This window comes from Octodon degus, unplaced genomic scaffold (genome assembly GCF_000260255.1).
Source record: "Octodon degus isolate 3935 unplaced genomic scaffold, OctDeg1.0 scaffold00014, whole genome shotgun sequence".
NCBI lineage: Eukaryota > Metazoa > Chordata > Mammalia > Rodentia > Octodontidae > Octodon > Octodon degus.
The window spans coordinates 24,407,984-24,428,811 of record NW_004524590.1 but is presented as its reverse complement, the minus strand read 5'-3'; positions in this window follow the sequence as shown (position 1 = coordinate 24,428,811).

The window sequence follows — 20,828 nt, the reverse complement described above, 5'->3', positions numbered from 1 at the left end:
ATTGCTAAATTCTCTGTTAACATAGATTTCCTGACTAAACTGGATCATGCTGGATTAGTACACTCATGTGGAATTTAAACTGAGGGTTAAAGATGTGTCAGCTCTGTGACTTTCTCTGGCAGAGGTGTTCTGTAAATTCTCTGCAGTCTCACAAGGCTCGTTCCAAAGCACAGCTGTCTGCAATGGTTTCCTTCCCCAGGCAGGGACCACATCTTTGCTAAGACTCTTAGCCTCAGACATGCAAACTTAGAGTGTCAGTCTGCCTTTGCTATCCTGATTCAGAATGTGTATTTTTATAATGGGGTGGAGGACCTTCCTCTCCTGCACCTCATGTATTTGGCACACTTAGCCCTGCACTAAGGAATGAGTTGTCTCCATTTCACGGTTCACTCAAACACATGTGTGCTAGCCCCATCACTACCAGTGCCAGCTCTGCCACAGGCTTAATGTATATGTTAACTTTGATGGGACAAAGGTTGTATTGTCAGATATGAGAAATGCTTCAAAGCAAATATACTGGTTAATTTTTACCAAACTACTTAGTAAAAGTAAAAGGGTTGACAAATTAGAACATGCCAAAGGGCACAGTTTCTTGAGGGGGGAACTAGTGACCGTGCTTTTGCTTGTGATTTCATCCTGTGGCCATCCAAAAGCATATTCCTCATGCTGTCCCACTTGATGATGGAGATATATAGGTACAGATATAGATATAGACATATAGCTATAGATATATGAGTGAAGAATTTAATGTGCATTTTCGGGTGGGATGGGTTGATGTGGATTTGATTGGGTCAAACTTAAGCAATATTTAAATGTGGATTCATTTGTGAACCAAGCTCCAAGAAACTGGAAATGGTTTTGTCAGCCAATAATTATTTTCCCACTAGATGGCAATATAGTGTAAGCAAAAAGAAAATCTGTTTCTTCAGCAGACTCTCTTGCTGCTGGTAAAAGTCACTTAATGGTTGTTTCAGAAGAAAGAGGAGAATCTATCCCATCAGAGCAGTCGGTGTGGAGTGACAGGGCTGCTTGCAAGAGGCCTTAGAAGGCAGCGGAGCTCCAGAAAGAGCACACACTTGGGCGTCTCACTTGGAACTCCTAGCTGTGGGATCCCTCATGTTGCCCAGCATCTCGAGTCCTTGCTGTCCACATTCGTGTAGTGGGCACGAATATTAACATCCTCACCATAGCGCTAGTGTGGAGATAAATGCAGTAATGTAATTTTAAAATTTAGGTCATAATAGGCGGTCAATTATTAATGGCAATTTCTCTTTCCTGCCTCGGGGGAGAAAGAAATGGAATTTAAGATTTGGAACTTAAGCTCATTTAACCTCTAGGAGTACTCAAGATAAAATAGTCTTGCAAAGTAAGGAGAGATGGTGTTTTTTTTTTCCTTCACTCTGCTCCAGCTTTGCTAAAACTTTCCATAACCTCTGCATGGTCTCTAATATCGTTGCTTTCTTCCTCCTCTTTTTGTTACGATGAGAAGCTCATCTCCTTTGAGAATGATTACACAGTTTCCCAGGAGCTTCAGTTCTCTGAGATAGGCAAATCACAATGTTACTCCAGAGCTTATGCTTCGCTACTTATTCCTCCACCAGCTGTGGATTGACTTTCTGTTTGTGGGTGTGTAAGAAGATTCACCAGCATTTGGTATTGGCATGCGTTTGCGGCCTGCCTCCTAAAACTCATGGCCGCCAGAATCTGTGAAGGCGACTTTGTTTGGAAAAAAAAAAAAAAATCTTGTAAGATGTAATTAAAGCTAAGTATTCTGGCTTGGCATCATCTAGATTATCCGCTGGGCCCCGAAGCCCAATAACAAGTAACCTTAGAAAGGCAGAGGAAGATGTGAGATGGGAGGGAGAAGTCCACGTGAAGATGGACGTGCAGGTAATGCAGCCATGAGCCAGGCTAGAGTCATCGAAATGCGGGCACAGCAGCCGTCGGAGGAAGCGCAACTCTACCCACATGTCACGGTCAGACTTCTGTCCTCCACAATCCTTTGGTGACTACATTTTTGTTGAGTTAATCTTCAAGGGGGGCCCTTTGTTGTGGCAATTCTAGGAAATACAGACTTACACCAAGACAAGTTTCTGTCCCTTAAATGTATTTCCACCGTTGCTAGAAACTGTATTATTAGCAAAAGTAACCCTTTAGTTTAAATGCAAACCCTTTTAAACTAAGATATATAAGGTAAGAAGAAAAGTATTTTAGAGAATGAACCATTCATGTTATGTCCCCTGTGAATGGATGTCTTGGATTTTATTATAAAGGGGACGAGAGAACTGGTTTGACTTACTCCAAAGCCAGTTGTCTGCCACTTGCTCAGAGGTTCCTTGGCATTTCAGTGGGCCTCAATGACAGGAGCCAAGACAGGAAGAAATCTTAAAATTGCCTTTAAATTTTTCCAAAAGGCTATCTTCTGGATTAAGTTGCCATTAGGAATTAGTCACATTCTTGTCACTGAAACCCAGTATCGGATACTGCAACTTAAATGAGGAGAGATTTCTTTACACTTATGGATTTCTTGAGGAACCAGTGCAACATAGGCACAGGAAAAGGCCCTACGGGAGGACCGGGATTCATATCATGGTAAGAAGGATGCAGGGAGAGAAGGGAGGAGCACGGGACACAAACGCATCCTTCCAGGCCATGCTCCCGACGCTTCTAGCCTGCCCTCGCCCAACAGCACTGTCACCTACTGCACCTCTCAGTGGATGAACCCACGTAAGTACAACGCCCTCCCTGTCAAATCAGTTTCCAAACTCAGGAGACTTCTGGGGGATGTTAGCTATATCTAAACCAGAAGGTCTGAGAAGAGGAGCAAGTCTACAACTTGACTTTCTGAGGACATCATGGAAAATTCCAGAATTCCTAGTCCAAATGGCCTCAGTCACTTTCCAAGCTGGCTGCTGACAGTCTCCCTAGATGTTTGCCTCCTCAGGAGTGGATGCCATTACTGTGTCCCACACTCGAGAGAAGGAGCCTGAAGATGCGCAAAGAGGTCAGCTGGGGTCCAGATTGAATCTGTTCTGGTGCCACATCATTCTGGATGAGGGATTTCATAGTTCTAAACTCAAATATGACCTCCCTGTGCTTTGTGTATATTTGTCAAGACAGGTGAGTGAAAATCTTTTGTTAAATAATTTTTCCCTTGGCCCATAAATTAAATATTCAGATAAACAAAACGTGAGTACAAAACGTGAGTTTATATTGCTCGCCAGCAAAATTGAGGCGAGCCCTGACCCTGAAAGTTGTCACTCAGGGAAGGCACCTTGTGAAGAAGGCACAGTGAGCAGAAGTAGCCCACGGTTGGGGCAGCAGGCATGAGCAGAACCACAGCACAGGGGTGTTCAGAGGGAAGGAGCCGGGCAGGAGCTGGAGGTGAGGCTGGAGCGCCTCGCGAGCATGGAAGGACGTTGCAGAGAGGAGACTCGCCTCTGTCTCTTAGCTTCTTGATTTTAGCAAGGATATTTTTGAGGCTTTAAACTACAGTTTCTTACAATGTAAGATTGGGATCATTAAACCTCTGTTGAACAGTTTCTATGAGAATGCAGAAAGGAGTAAAACAAAGCCTTATTTTGAATAAGAACACTAAGAACGTGGTAGGGGAGACAGCTGCTCCAGAGCCTGCCTGGCAAGCACGAGGATCCGGGGTCATTTCCCGGTCCCAAACGACGTGCTGGCCCCACGCCGAGCTGGCCACAGAAGCAAAGCGTGGTGACACATGACTGTAATTCCAGCACTGGGGAAGCTGAAACAGGAGGATCACTATGAGTCCGAGCTGTGTAGCGAGACCTTGTACCAAATAAATAAAAGATTAAAAAAAAAAAGATCACCAAGAACACGTTAAAAATTACAACTATTCTTCCTCTAACTACTGAAAATTTATCTTGCAGAATTCCTGGGACTCAGTGGAGTGAGAATAAGGACGGGAAGGGTGGGGATAGAGCATTGGAACAGGCACCTTGCTCAAAAGTATCAAATGGCTTAACACACCCCGCAAAGCTGGCTGTCGAGAGCTGAGGTCTGCATGCACAGGCGCCTGTGTATGGGCGGGGTGACACAGACCATCTACGTGGCAATGGTGGCTGCGCTGCACATCCTCCAAGGATGGCTGGACTGCGACATCCGCTTCTGGCCCACACTTGCAAATGTTAGTCTTAAATATCACTTTGGCTGGCAACACAATATTAATTTTTAATAATACTTTATCAGAAAAATGATTAATTCTTTCCAAATGAAAATTATACCAAATTTAATAAAAACATTGTGACAATAACTGCACAGTAAACTACAAGGAATAAAAGACATAAGTTGTTTGTGATTTCATTCTATCTTTACTAATATTTGATAAAATCTGTGGTCATCTGGGAATAGTGATGTGAATAGTTTTGTTTTGGTTTAGTCTAGAATTTCTTACTCTTTGAACAGAGCCTGTTAATTTCCTTTGGGGGATACATCTCCATTTGAGCCCTTCCCAGGAAGATTGCTTCTTGGTATCATGATCTTCATTGTAATAATGGCAGAGAATTGTCCCTCTCTGCAGACAAAGCCACTACAATTTCAGGTTTTAAGAAACAAAGCACCAAGATTTCTAAGGAGAGCTCCTCTCGTGCATAGTGCTGGCTGTAAGAGGCTATCTGGACTGCTGTGGGTTACCAGTGGACTAGACAGCCCTGTCTTTGCTTTTTGGGTCAATGTCCTTGAACTGTTTAAGTCTTAGTATATATTTACAGTACATTTCACCTAGTTGATTCTTTGTTCATCATAAAATTGGGACAGTGGGGAGGCTTTTAAGATCCATAGCATCCTCCCCCAACTTTGGCAGGAAAAGAGGTGCTTTCTAATTAGGTCCTAGTTAAATATTGATTTTCCATTGAGCAGAAACATAAACACAACTTAATTTCTGTGTGACACCATTGAACATTTTCTCCAGCTACAGCAGTCCAGGCTTTAGGATTTTCACTATTTCTCAACCAGAGGTCACCTGACTAAGGAAGCACTTGGGTAATGTCTGGTGAAGAAAAAGACAAAAAATAAAAGCACAGTAGAAAATAGATGACCAGGCAGGAGCACAGCACAATGAAGACTGACAAGTCTCCATTTTAGGTACCAACCAATAAGGTCTTTCTTGGAAAATATCAATAACCAATACTGTTGAATATGAAAACTGAGAAGAGTACTTAAACTAAAATCGGAGTTGAGAAACAGAAGCACTCTTCATTGAAACAATGAGCAGAAATCATCAATGTTTAACACAGTATAGGTACGCAGAAATTCCTGCACTGAAAGAGAAGCATCTGACACACAGGTGCAGCATAGGGAAGTGTGTTAGTTTTCCATTGCTATAACAAAATACCAGGACTAATCAGCTTATAAAGAGAAAAAAATTGTCTGGCTCACAGTTTTTGAGGTTCCATTTCATGACCAGTCGGCCCATTGCTTTGGACCTGTGGCAAGGCCTTCAATATGGCATGAGCACATGGTGGAGACAGGAGCTGGAAGCAAAAGAAAACACAAGGAAAGATACAGGGTCCTACAGTCCTCTTTCAAGTGGTGCTGTCAGTAACCTAGGGATGCCCACAGGGTCTCACCTCCTACAAGACTTATTATCTCCCAATAGCACCACCCAGAAGCCGAGGCTTTCCTACATGGGCCTTTGGCGGGAAATTCAACTCTAAACTCTGAATTGACACTGGGCATTAGCCAGTGTTTGTCTCCATAGCAGTCTCAGAGCCTTCTGCAACCCCACATGCTAGTCCTAGCTTTCACCTTCACACCCAGCTTCACACCTGCTGACGCTGCCTCCAACCCACTCCCTTCACAAGAGTAATAGTAGGGCAGGTTTTAGCTCAATATAAAGTGGAATTCTTTATACCAGAGCTGAACAAAAATAGAATGAACATTCTCCAGAATCAGCCAGTAACACCCCCTCCCCAAGCAATTCAGGAGCTCCAGCCAGCACTTAATAACCTTTTGTAAGGTAATTGGAAAATGGATTGAAGCAGTGTAACTAAGAAAATAGGCTTTGAGATAAGAAAGGCTTAAGTTCAAAGACTCTCTAAATAGATGCTTTATTTTGAGCAATGATGGCTTGTGGAACTCAATGCTCTGTTTTTCAATCCAGGTTTGTCATTTATAGTTGTGTGACCTTGCAGCGTCCTTATACATGTCCAAGCCTCACTGATCTCATCTGTGAAGTTGGGCAATAGTGCCCTCAGAAGACAATCCTCAGCATTGTGTGCAGGTACAGCAAGTCCATATACACCAAACACATTACCTGGCACGTGGGAAGCACTTGGTAACCACTAACAACTCCTGTTATTAGTTCATTACCTCAGCCTACGTTTCAAGTACAATAAATAGAGATAATATAAAACTCATAGATTGTCTTCATCTTTATTTTATTTTTTCTGTATTTTAGGGAAGGGTCTACAGGGTGTTCAGGGTCTCACTTCTACATCAGACTCATAGTGATTCTCCTGTTTACAGCCTCCCAAGTGCGGGCATTACAGGCGTGCGCCGCCATGCCTAGTCTCAATCACAGTCTCAGTATGCCCTGGGGGCGGGGCCAGCACGGCAGTCCCAGGGATTGAACCCCTGGCCCCTGCACCTGCTTGCAGGTGCTTTCATCTACTGAGCTATTTGTTTGACCCTATAGATTGTCTTTGAAAAGGAAATTTACATATTGTATTTGAAACACAGGTTGAGGCAATTAACCAATAACAGGAGTTGTTAATGGTTACCAAGTGCTTCCTCCGTGCCAGGTAATGTGAGTTTGGTGTATACGGACTTGCTGTAGCCACACACAATGCTGAGGACTATCTCCTGAGGTGCACTATTGTCCAATTTCACAGATGAGATTGGTGAAGTTTGGATATGTGTAAAGACATTGCAAGGTCACACTGCAGTAAAATGGAATATTTTAAACTACTTACATATATAATCTTTCCTATAAACTGAGATTCTATAACTGAATGATTGACCAATGGCCAGATATGAAGGAATTTTCCTAGCACACTTTGTGGAAAGATACATAACTTGTGTATGGGTGGTGGATTGACAACTGGTGATCACTGTGTAACATCCAGCTGAAGTGAACCAGCTTGGTGCTAGGTGTGGAAGGACCATGTGAGGATTGTTGCTATCAGCATAAAAAAGAAGAACTGGAGAAGAAGAGCAGCGGTTAGGGAGCTGTCCATTCTCTTGGAGGAGCTTCTCACGCTGGCTTTCCTGATATGAATGCGGCTGCTCTCATCGTTGAAGTTGTTGCTGAGAACAGTTAAGGTTCACTTTGGGGGAGCTCTGGTCCTTACTTGGAGCATCGCTCCCTGGCTCCAGAGGGGAAGATGGTGCACTGCTCAGTGTCCTGGAGAAGCTTGTCTCACTAGCTTTCCTGTTATTACTCGGGGGCTGTCATGGTCAGAGGAGCTCACAACCTCCTTGTTGCTGAGGACGGTGGGGTCCTCCTCACGGAGCTCTGGAGCTTACTTGGGGCGCAGCTTCCTGGCTGCAGTGCAGCTCCCCCAGCCTGCTAGCATGCATCTTTCATCTTGCTGGCATAGACTTTGTAGCTTCCACCACTGACCTCTGGGCCTTCCCAGTGCAGATCCATGAGACAGAATTATATGAGACATTGTCATGGCCCCGGGCCTCCAGCGAAGGGCATTGTTATGGGCTCTTGGTCTTCAGATGGACTCATGCAGGACAAAGCTGTGGGATCCAGGCCCTCAGCTGGATTCTTTTGTTGTTTAATGTGTAGACAGATTTCCTGTACTGTCTTTATGTATGACTCTTTGGGTGACTGTTATAAAAATAATCCTATAATAATGTGGCCTGTATTTTTTCCCTTGCAAGCCCTGACTATAATAGTATAGATACAAAGTATTTCACCTAATTTATGCACAAATGATGGAGGAAAAAAAGAATGTGAAGATCATAAATCCTATCCTACTATTCCATGAGAAAAAGGTATGAACATTTAGTTATCAAAAAAAGAATAAAAAAGAAAACTGCATTTGCATAATAATCTTTTTGATATGAAATATATTTATTAATTCCCTTCATTATTGTCTTTATATTGGCTTTGAAAAACATGCACTTTCAGGTTGAAGGATAGAAATTTCTTTTAAAATCCCTACATCATTTTCAGCTATAGTCTAAGACTACGATTTTCTCCACATTCTAATCACCTACGCTGAATTGTCAGAATCCAGAGACATGCGAATTGCTTTTCTCTGAATATATTTAGATGGTATTTTTTTGACATTGTCAATTCAGTGTTTCTAATTTGCATTCTTTAACTTCTCTCTTCTACGCTGGCCCTGAAATGCTAAGACGGGGACCTCTGCTCTGAGTTTTACAACTCTCATGAACTGGAAGTGAGGTCTTCCTTCAATTGCTTTTATTTTAGTTTTCTAACGGAGTAATTTTTATCATCTCGTTTAATAAACACTAACCTGACGGCGGGCAATAATCTTCACAGCACATACAAAGGAGGAAGTGAAAACCTCATACCAGTTCTTGAGGTTAATATACTCTAGGTAGATGGGAGGAAGTGTGTCTATAATTAGTTAATTAATAGCAGAAGCAGCTGTTTAAAAGGTCAGTACCAACAGAACTCTGGGGTTCAGTGATAACTCGGAACTGGTGTGGGAGTGAGGCCACCCATGGGAGGTGGTGCGGAAGACTCCAGCCACAGCTGGTTCCTGACTCGCGTGTTCTGTGACGGAGGAAAACAGAATCACACAATCTTTTTCGTCTACTGACGACTTTCTGTGGACAATGTCATCCTGAAAACAGTCACTTGTAATGTGAGCTTGTAATGTTTGTCCTCCACATGCAAGGTGGTGCAGGCTCAAAAAGAGATAATTAATTTTAAAGAAAGAATTTAGAGATCTAGACAAGGACCTGAATTCCGAGGCTACGTGGCATACTGCTAGGGGAAAAACGTAAGTAGCAAGAAATGCAGCTTGCTGGCTGCATTCAAAGTTATGGAAATTCGGTGAGAAATATGAGAAGCCCAGAAAGGAAAGATTAAAAATTCAAATTAAAGTAATGTTTTTCAAAATATAATAAGGAGTAAAGCACTGTTTTTGCTTATACAGTGAAATAACTTTGGGAATCCTCAGAAAAAGTGTTCAAATAAAATATCCTATAATCCCAGCACTCAAGAAGGCTGAGGTAGAAGGACAGCCTGGGTAACTTAGTGACTTAATAAGACCCTGTCTGAAAAATAAAAAAGTATAGTAATAACAAAAGTATGTAATAATAAACATATGTCCCCATACTTTAGTGTAAGTGCCTTTGGTTCAATATCCAGCACCACAACAAATATTTTAAATGAAGAAATAAGTACCCACATGTTACAAGTATTTTAAGGTTTCAAAACCATCACAAAATTCAGGACAGGAATATAATAGAAAAATGTGACTATGAACCAAAAAGGATACATGCCTCTGAAATGAACTGTCATGTGTTATCAACTAGAATACCTACTATACTGATATAAAATATATCTACTGTTCTATTTCTTTCTTTTTTTTTTTCTGGAACTGGAGATTGAACTCAGATCCTTGTGCTTGCCAGGGAAGTTCTTATTCCACTGAGCCATCTCCCCGGCCCCTCAGCTGTTCTATTTCCTTATAGAATAGGCCTGTGTAAATAAAAAAACTGAAGCAGGCATAGAAGTTGTAGCTTGTATGACTATATCAATACAAGATCAGGAGCCAATGGCATAAGAAGTGCCTAGGCATATTCAGCTGAACCTTAGACCAGTTTTTAGGAGAGTCCAAGGAAAATAGACTCATACCAAATGGAAGGGAAATTATGCCCAATTATTGTGGATGTCCTTTGCAAATCCCCAATTAGGATGATAGCAATCTGTGGTCAACCCTTGGTGCAACACATCTTTCCCAAGTTAGACTTCTCCTTAGATCTAACCTGAGTCCCCACCCCACCAGTGATAAGGAAATGGTGCGAGGGCTTTTCCCAGCATGTCTGCGCTGAGCCCATGTACCTGACTCTACAGACTTCCAGGGGACTTGAAGAGTGAGCCTCCAAATCCAAGGGCAGCTGATGAAGTCCAGAGAGGATGCCACCCCGATACGGAAAAGCAAAGATGGAAGCAGGCTACCATCTTATCTTTTGATTTCCCAAGGTATCAAGACTCAACCCACTAACTCCCTTGATAATTCTAGTCCAGGAAATGATTCTAGCTCCTGAGTATCAAATTCACTTTCATCCTCATGGTATCGAGGAGGCAAGTGATGCTTAATTTCACAGATGAGCTAATAGGCTTCACACTTACCTACTTCAACTAGGACTAGGTTACTCTAAAGGCATCACGAAGCTAATAATAATGAGAGGAAACATAGTATTGTGAGTTGTCTTAATTAGTTTTCTTGTTGCTGAGATGAACTACCTGATGCCCACGGTTAAGGGAAGGGAGGTTTATTTAGCTTATGATCTGTCGAGGCTTCAGTCCATAATTGTCTGGCTCCAAGTCAGGATGGGATCACAGAGGAGAAATAATTTGTGGTGAGTGAAAAGGTAGCAGTACAATTAGGAACAACCACAACTCTTTTCCTTATACTTTGTCCAGACTAATTAGGACAGGTAGAACTCACACCCTTATCCCTATCACCCTGGATCCTAGCATTTTACCATGAATCAATCCCAGTGTCACACATTCTAGATCCCCACCTCTAAAAACGTACCACCTATGACTGCATGAGGCTTTGAGATGACATCTAGACCTAAGCCGTAAAATAAGTCACATAACTATTAGGTTATTTAACAGTATACTGTAAGGCAACTGCTTGCTATTTCCATCTTCATTTCACAAGTGGCACAATGAATTCTGGAAGTTTCTCTGAAATCATACAGCTTGTCAGAAGCAAGGCAGAATCTGAATCAAGGGAACAAAGTTCCACAATATATCATATGCACTGCTCCAAGATTTCACACTGTGTTTCTGTTCTGCTTCCTTCCCCCACCAAGATTATTTCAAACTAGGAACTTTCTGATCCCATCAGTCTCTTCCTTAGTTCCGGCTCTGCCTGATCTGAGTTCACAGACAGATCCCTGCTCAGCAAAGAAAGAGAAGATGACTCTGTCCAAAGTGCCAATGGGAGAAGTACAAAGAGGAAGACACAGAGTAGTTGATTTTTAGAAATGCAATATGGAGATTTGTGAGAGTCCCTGAGGCAAAGGATCCTCCAGGGATTTGTCCTACAAATGCAGATTTGAGAATTAACAGTAGGAGGTAAGAGCCATGAGATAGGATCTACTCCTGGATAATTATGTAATTAAAGTAATGATACCTTAGAGTCACTTAGTACTTTATATCATTTTCAAAACATTTTTAAGTATATTATTATATTTAATCACTTATAATATTCTAAAATTCAAGCAATGCTGAACCTGCTGCATATTATAAGATGTTTTAACATGTTTCTATTCAGGGAATAGAAAAGCAAGATCCCAGGAAGGGCAGAAAACTGATATTTTTCAACTCATGTTATCTGCCAGGAAGTCTATAGGATGTTTATGCTACTATTGGACTTAACACATCATCAAGATTATGAAAGCACATCATGTCTTAATTGTACAAATAAGGACACTATGATTTATTTGTATTTGTATTTGTATTTATATTTATATAACCTGGCCAAAATCCTATATTCAGTAAGTGCTTGGGCCATATTCTCCCAGGTAACCAAACTGTGGAGCTTCTTCCTCAACTACAACATGCATCTTTTGAAAGGCTTTCCCCACCCTGATTATGTGTCATCCATATATTGGCAGACAATGCCAAAATATTTGTAATTTTAGTCTTGGTGTGGAATAGCATTCACTTAAAATTGGGCTTGGAACAGAGCTCTTTCATACATTCATATAAAGTAAATACAATGAAGATTAGGAACTCTGTGTTAACACATCTCCCAAGACTACCAAAGTCCTCCCCATTTCCAGTCCAGTTCATCTAGATGCAATTACCCTTCACATGAACAACATTTCCTCTAGAATGAAGTTTTTTCCATTCATTGCTGAGAGTTAGACCAAAACCTGCTGAATTAGTATTTTGTCTGCAGTCTCTGTCTCACTTGTGTTTCTCAGCACTTGCCTCTCACACTGCACCTTACCTAAGTTCAGTTTCCCAGTTGCCTGTGTCTGTTGACCACCTACTTTTGCTAGAGACCTAAGAGTCAGTATGGCTACTCTATGACATCATACTGGAGCTAAACAGAAAAGGTCCAGATTGCCAGCATAAATAAATATGTCTGTTGGATCCAGCCTTCCTCAGGGCAACTCGAAAATTCATATTTAAAGCTACTTTTCTAGCATTCTCAGCCAAGGACTTCCAAGCAGGAGGAGCCTGGAACAGTGGACAGCACTGGCCAGCATGGGGTGAGCCTTGTGTTCAGAACCTGCTCCCATTCCTGGCTCATCATGTAAGTTTGGGCCATGTGTATGCTCGGGTAGTTGACCCCCTAGATTTCCCACCTATAAAATGAAAGAAATACTCTTCACCTGGGTGTTATCAAATACATCACTAAAAGTTTCAGGCATAACATTTATGAAAATGAGCCTGCTCATGATGTCATTGTAGATGCCTGAGAAGCAAAATGTGACATGCATTAGTGTTTGAGTTTATTTCATATTGGCACGACCTAGGGAGCTTTTCAAAAACTAAAGTGCATCCCATTCTCGTTTAAAATTTCTGGGAGTGGGGGGTAGGCAGCCATGTTTTTTATTATTAATTTTATTGAGAAACAAATAGAGATGAGACAGTTTCAAAACCGATTAATAGGACAGTTTCAATAATTAATACATTGCATATTGTTGTCTTCATAGTGGTTATTCATAGTACAAGTTGCAGATGTTATATCCTGTCCAAACACTATTAGTACAAATCTTTCTTCTCACTGAATTAAGAGAAAGTAGCTGTGTATCTACCCTATTTTGTATCAGCCATGGTTTTTTAATTTTTATTTTTTCTAAAAATCCTCTTGTGCTTTGAATGTCTAGCATACTTTGAGAAAAGCAGATATTGACAAAATTACTTTCAGTTCTTCCAACCCCTTTTCCAGGACCAAGACCCCACACCCACCTGACTGTCTACCAGAGATGGGAGGGACCCAGACTGCCCTGCATGATTCTGCTTCCTTCTTGGGACATGCAGTCTGTCATTAGAAATTTGGTATACCCCTCTGCAGTAAATTGACAAGAAAAAATACTGTGGGTTGTTAGGAAGGAGCCCATTAGGGAGGCTGTGGATACTAAAAGTTGAGTAAAATAAAGAATGAGAAAGTTGAAGATTTGTATTTCAAGCTGGTAAGAAAAGTGATCCAGATCCTGGGTAGTCCCTCTTCAAAGCTATAGCCCTTTGAAAACCTCTGGAATGACCTGACTCCCACTTTGCTCTGCTTGATGGGACAGTAGAGAAATCCTCCCAGGAAATAGTAGCACTTTTCAATCCATGCTTATGAGCAAGGGCTTCTCTCAGTGGAATCAATGAATTCAACAGATGAAAGATGCCTGAGAAGGTATTGTCATGGAGACAGAACAATGGTAAGTGCTGTTTACAATCCCTTCTTCCCCTTGGTGCCAACAGCTGCCTCTGTGACTAACTGGGATTAAGGATAGACCTGCCTGCAATATGTTTCAAATTATGCATCAAAGGTGTGATTCAGAAAGAGGTCACTGCACTCAGTATCAGACCTCCTCCCACTCAGTATGTCTCAGACTCCTATCTTTACCATTCTCTTTTCTCCTTCCTTCCAAATATATGGACCCTTCCTCCTTCTTTGCTGAATTGGGAATGATAGCTAGAAGTAATGGGGCAGGTAATTCAAGTAATGACCGACAGAAGCAGTGGTCATGGCCTTCAGGGTTTTGATCCCTTTGTCAAGAGGCCAAGTGCTCCCAGAACCCCAGAAGCTAACCACTGATGTTCTTGAAACATGATTCTATATGACTTAAATATCCCAGAACAAGATTGTCCTATAAGCCATTGTTGCATAGCAAGATGGGAGAGATTATTGAATCATTTCTAAACAAGCCACCACCTTTTAGGTACGCACAGCATTCTACCCAGATTCTGCCTGGGTAGAGGATAATGACATAAACTCATTGGTGTTGCTACAGCTCTGCTACTTACTAGCTGAGTAATACTGAACCATCAGCAGATGGTCTTTGGCACGCTAAAATTTTAGAAAGTGTATTTGAGCCAACAACAATCAACAAATTACATTCATTAATTACATAGTTTCAGATTTGAAGTGCTTTGTAGTTCCAAAAATGGCATTAGGGAAAGCTTTTATAGGGTGAATGCAGGAGAACAAATTATTCAATTGGTTTATTCCATTATTATCAAGTATTAGGTACATAGTTATGTAAGCACATAATTATATTTGCACTCCTTTTAAGCAGCAAGTAGTATTGTGGACTATTTATATTAGTAGTACCATAAATGTATGAGTAATGTATTGTCTTACAACTTTTCTGTGACATCAGTAGCACTAGGTGGTGGAAAATGTCTTGGATTGCCAACTGGTGTTCAACTTATTACACCCAAAAGAACTAAATTAATGTGGCACTAGGTGTGGGGGACATACCTGAGAAAAGTTGCCAGCAACTTAAGAGACTAAACTGGGCTTTTTGGGAAGCTCTTTGGAGAAGCTATTAGAGCTTTTGGCAGCTGCTGGCTCTCTTGAGTTACTCTGCTGAAGGACCTTATCATGCTGGCTTTCCAAGTGAACTTGGCTGTTCTTGTTGGAGGAGGAGCTCAGGACCTCATTGTTGCTGGCAATGGCTGCAGTTCACTTTGAGGGAGCTCTCGTTCTCATCTTGAACATCATTTCCTGGTTCCAGAGGAGAAGATGGTACACTTCTCAGTCTCCTGGAAAAGCTCATTGCATTGGCTTTCCTGAAAAAACTCCACTTTTCTCATCCCCAGAGAAGCTCAGGACCTCACTATTGCTGAGGATGGCTGTGGTACTTTTCAAGGGAGCTCTGGTTCTTACCTTGAACATTGTTTTCTGGCTCCAGTTCACATCCCTCAGCCTGCTGGCACAAATCCTTCATCCCAGTGGCATAAACTTTCCAGCTTCCTCCACGGAACTTTGGCCTTTCCCAGCACAGATTTATGGAACAGGACTGCCTGTAGTGTTGTCATGGGCTCTAGGCCTCCGGATGGACTTGTGGAGCGCACTGTTTTGAGCTCTAGGTCTTCAGCTGACTGCAGGAAGGACATTATTGTGGGATCCAGGCTCTCAGCTGGAGAGTTTTTCTTTAGTGTGTGGACAGATTTTCTGCACTCTTTGTATATGACTCTTTGAATGATTCATTATAGAATAATCTTATAAAATTTATTGTTTTCTTTTGCAAAATCCCAAACTACAAGAGAAAATTTTCTCCTCCATCATAATCTCATGGTACTACCATCATATATGTGGTATGTTGTTGATCAAAATATAATTATGCAATGCATGACCATACTTAGTATCTATAATTCTTAATATCTTTCCTTGAAAGATGGGGATAATAAGAATAGTTTACACTTCATAAAGTAATTTTAAGCATTAAATACATTTTTTTTTCACACAACATGCTTGGCAAAGGGATTGGGAAGTAGCTCAGTGGTCTAAGCGCCTGCCTGGTGAGCACAAGAACCCAGATTTAATCCCTGGTACCACACGCTGTGCCAGCATTGGAACCCCAGATGTGCTGTGCCAACACAGACGTGGTGGCGCACACCTGCAATCCCAGCCCTGAGGAGGCTGAGACAGGAGGATAGTGAGACTATACCAGATAAATAGATAAATAAATAAATAAATAAATAAAAATTTAATGAAATGCTTGGCAGAATGCCTATTGTATAGATTTCATCTAACTATTCTATTGGACTTCTTTAATCCTACATTTTAAAAACTTTACTTCCCCCATTTCCGTACAAGCCAGCTTCTCTTCTAAATTTCCTACTTGCATTAGCAGCTCTGCCATGTATTTAGTCACACATTTTCGTAATTCGGATCACCCTTGACTTTGTCCCATTTTTATTCCACATCTGAACCTGTTGGTGGGCTGGGCCATTCTATTGACATTTGTTACTCAGTTTCTTGCTTAATTCAAATTTCCACGACCTTAATTTTTCCAGCATGTTTTTTAAGTCTCACCTTCCTCTGGTTTTTCTAAAACTGTGACTTGTGAAGAGGTTTGAGTTTATGATTTCCATTATTTTTTATTCCAATCCTTGAAATGTGTAATGCACACAATTTTCTAGAAGTGACATTGGGAGATAGCTGGGACTCAAAATGGTGAATCTCCATGGGAACTGCTGCATTGGAAGTCAGCTTTCCATGTGACCGTGACCTGCACCTCTTACAGGGGACACTGTGACATCCCACAGGCCCAGAGGTCTCCCAGGTTAGCTACTGACTTCTCCAGACACGTCGTTAACTCAAATATTCAGATTCCACTCCACGTGTCTAAGTAATCCATGTATTCATTCAGTGCTGGACTAATTTCTCTAATTTGTATTATGCAAAGCTAAAGCAACAAGGGAAAAGGTGTTACCAGCCAGATGCTCTGCAGGGTCAGCCCCGCCTTGGGCCCTGCACCAAACCTCCTTGTGGTATGAAAGCAGTACCAGGGCTTTTGTTTTCTTGCTGATTTTGGCCTATTCATTTCTCCAAAGGAGCTAGGCTTAATCCTTCCCATTTGTGAGGAACTTTGCAGTCAATCCCAGCATACGCTCTGTGGGAACTCAGAATGGATGCCTTTGCACAAAAACTTTCTAGTTTGTCATACAGAGCTCTTGTAATGCTGTAACTAGTTTTACTTTCTACCTTCTCCCATTTTTCATTTCAGTTAATTTTTTATGCATACTGAAGTACTTCATACTTTAAATCACCACCTCATGTTTGTTTCCTCTATCCCTAACACATTTTCGTCCCACTCCTCCCTTCTCACTAAGAAGCCCTCCCGTTACTTCAAAGGTTGCCTGTTTTCAGAAAGATTCCCTTACAGCCCAACCCAAGTCATGTCTCTTCTAGACATGAGGCTTAACACCTTCTTCATGGCACTTAACATATCATGACTTAGGTTGTGAATGTCTGGACACAGTTTGTAATTACAAAATTCATCAGGAATAAAGCTTCTGTTATTTATCACTGTATGTTCCAAAACAGCATATAACTTGGCTTGAACTGTTCAATAAGATGTGTGGTAAGATAGGAGTTATTTTAGAGTGAATATAGGAAGTTGTGGACCATTGAAATGGTTCGGTCTTTCAGAAGCAACACGAAACTTCTTTGCTGTTAAGGAACTGCACCATCCAATGACAAGTGTAAAATGCAAGCGCAACCTTTGTCTGACATTCTGACTCACTGAAAATGCACCTTCCATGTCTGAATGCCTAGACTGAAATGAGTTTTTATTTGTTATCTTGTTTTGGTCAGACATAATGAATAGTGCTAGTGCTTTTATTTGTTGTTCGGTCCTTACAGTACCCTGAAACAATTTTGCCAGGCAGGGGGCCTCATTTCCTGGCCAGTCTGCTTATCAAAACACTAGCTCATTTGTATACGTGGTGTGTAGCACCTATTTTACAGTTTCACTTCTTTTATATTCAAATACATCTCAAATATGAGTGAATGCTTGAGAAAAAGACTTCGTGATAAAATGTCTTTCATCAAGTGTGAAGGAAGGCTGTGTCAACCTGGATGGAATGTCAAAACAAGACAGCAGACAGAAGCCACGTGTCTTACAGTGTCTGACCTTAGGCTCCCTGAAGTCTCCTGCATTCTTTTAGATAGTTTTTCTTTTTAATTTGTGATCTGTGCATTGATATATTGTGGGCTAAGTGAGGGATTAGTGGAAAACAAAACCATCACCTCCATACATAGTTCTTTTGTTTTGTTGCCAATGTTTAAGGACAGAAGTAAACAAAAATTACAAATTTCCACTAGCTTTGAGATATTGGATGACACAGAATAATAAAAAGATGTTACCCAAGAAAAGAATAAGAAACAAGGTAAGATTTATGAGTGCCACAACTTATATTAAGGAGAGTTCTCCAGAGAAATAGGACCAATGGATGAATAATGATAGATAGACACAGACAGACAGACAGACATGATATATAAATAGTTGATAGATAAAGAATTTACTTATTATGAAAACTGGGTTGCATGATTATAGAGGTCAAGAAACACATTATTTGCAAACTGGACAGCAAGGAAAGCTGATACTGTAATTCCATCTGAGTTCAAATGCTTGAGAACCAGGTACATCAACGGTGTCTCAGCTTGAGTCTGAAACACTGCAATGAGAAATGTTGTTGGTGTAAGGAACAAAGCCCAGACGCTCATGGGCCATGAGCTCTGCTATCCAAAGGCAGGAGAAGATGGGTCCCAGTTCTAGAAGACAGAACACAGATGTCCTTCAGTCACCATTTTCCATCTGTTTCTCGGTGGATTCACTGGATGATGCTAGCTCACCTTGTGTGGTCCAAACACTAATCTCACCTGGAAACATCTTCATAGGAACACTCAAAAATAATCTTTTAGAGGGTATTTGGTAATTTTTAAAATCAGTCAATCTGACACATACAGTTGATCATCACAGAGGGAAACTTCCATGAAGGGAGATCATGTTAAGAATGCAGGGAGGCCAAGAAAACAAGAATTTGTGGGTCAGAATATTTGGCATTAGTGATGCCACTCCCCCCAGAATGAGGGAGTTCTAAACATTGTCAGGGTGCTTCTCTGGCACTTAGCTGAGGACTGACCAGGGCATGCACGTGAACAAGTGACCATGACCATCACAGAGAGGCTGGCAGAATAACCCACAGGGACTCAGAAGCTGGCACTGAAGAACCTGGCAACATATTTCAGTCTCTCCATGACCAGAACTCATAACACCTAAAAAACAACAAGTTAGCAAAGAGAAAAGTAAGACAATCTCAGAAGAAATGACAGAATCTCAGTAGAAATGGCAGAAACATTGGAGAGTCAGAAGAGAATGTGGGGCAAAGAAGGAAGTAGGCAAGAATGTTAACACTGGGTCCCAGGGAGAAGGACCTGCCTCTGCAAATGTAAGGTGAACCCCAAGATGACAGGAAGCCTCAGGGAGAATAATAGACTGGGCCAGCAGTGCTACCCCCAAGAAAAGGCCATAGCTGTTGTAAACTGAAAAATACTGTGGGGTTTCGCAGTGAAAGTTATTTCTTTTATATGGCAAGAAACAGTAGAAGAACCATCATAGCACTACTACACCTTGATTGGTTAACCAGGAATCACTTTGAGAAGAGGTAATTTTTGAAGCCTAAAGTTACTGTGTGAACAGAATTAACAAAGACAGCACTTCAGGGTTTTTACAGTCACCCTACTCCAGTGGCTGGGTGGGTATGGTCACAGGAGATGGTTGGGGAGATGGTATGAGGTTGCCTCTGCCATTTTTGGAAGGCACTGGGTCTGAAAGTGTTAGCATTAAATCACTTGACTGCCTAAAGCCCCTAGCCTGATGTTTACATCCACCTCGGAGCTCAGTGTTCTGTTTGCTTTCCCTGTTTGCTAACATTATAATAGACAACAACATTAGATAATTAGATAGAAATTAATAGACACTCAGAGAGGGATCAGGCTCTTAAGGGAGTTAGGGGATGAGATGTGTCAAAATTAAAAGAAGAATAGGCAGTGAGCCAGAGCTTTGGCCTAAGGTTGAACTTCCTCGGGCTAAAAGGAATGCTACCCCCTTCATGCTGAAGGGAGTTCCAGGCCCTCACTACTAAAATCCTGAGTTTTAAGGAACTAAAATGCAAAATAACCAGGTTTTAGAGAATAAAATCTCAATTTCCTTTAAACACTACATCATGAAGAACTGGGTTTTGTGAGTTTCAATTGGTCATTTTAAATTCATGGAACCACCTGTGATTGCCCACTAAATAATTGAGCAGTTACTGGCTTCTGTGCATCCATAGTTAGCTATGGATTAAGAGTTCGTGTGGCCACCCACACTTGAACTCTCCTGGAAATCCAGGAGCAAAAACCACAAGCAAATAAATGCATCTGCTTCCCTTCTGCTCTCCCTCCTTTTTTTTCTTCTTCTTCTTTCTTCTCTCTTACTCACCTCCTCATCTTCTTCCGCGTCTTCTTCCTCATCTTCTCATTCTTCTGCTTCCTAATAAAAACTCTTCTTACTTCCTCCTCTGGCTTGCTACTTTATTCCTCCACATTCTGAGCCCATGAACTTGGTCTGTATAGTAACAATATGACCAGGGCAATGTGTTAGCTGCGATATTTGCCACAGCCTGGGTTGTGTGGAAAGATCAGTCTCTGGTGTAGACGGAACACCTCAAAAACCATCGAGAAGCTAAGTGGTAAAGTTAGGGTTTGGGTAACACAGACGACCATGCAAACTGGTGGCAGCTGTAGGTAACATAGTCCTAAGGCAGGCAACATTGTATAATGGCACCCAACAGAAGAGCCAGGGAGGGCTCAGCCTCCACAGCCAGAAAAGTGAGCATGGAAACGAATAAGACTTAGTGTGACTCACTGTCTCTGCCCCACTTACAGTGTGCTAAAGTACTGCAGACCTTGGGAAGAAATCAACCATTCAGGCAAGGGAAGGAATGTCTGGGATTCATTTTTCATTTTATTTGTTGGTTTTAAGCATTTTTATTTTTTTTTTCTTTTCAAAGTTTTATTGATAAACATATAGCAATGAGACAGTTTCAAATCAAATCAATAGTCCAGTTTCAACAAATAATACACTGCATACATTCTTCTCAGTGGTTAATTGCTGTACAAGATGCAGAC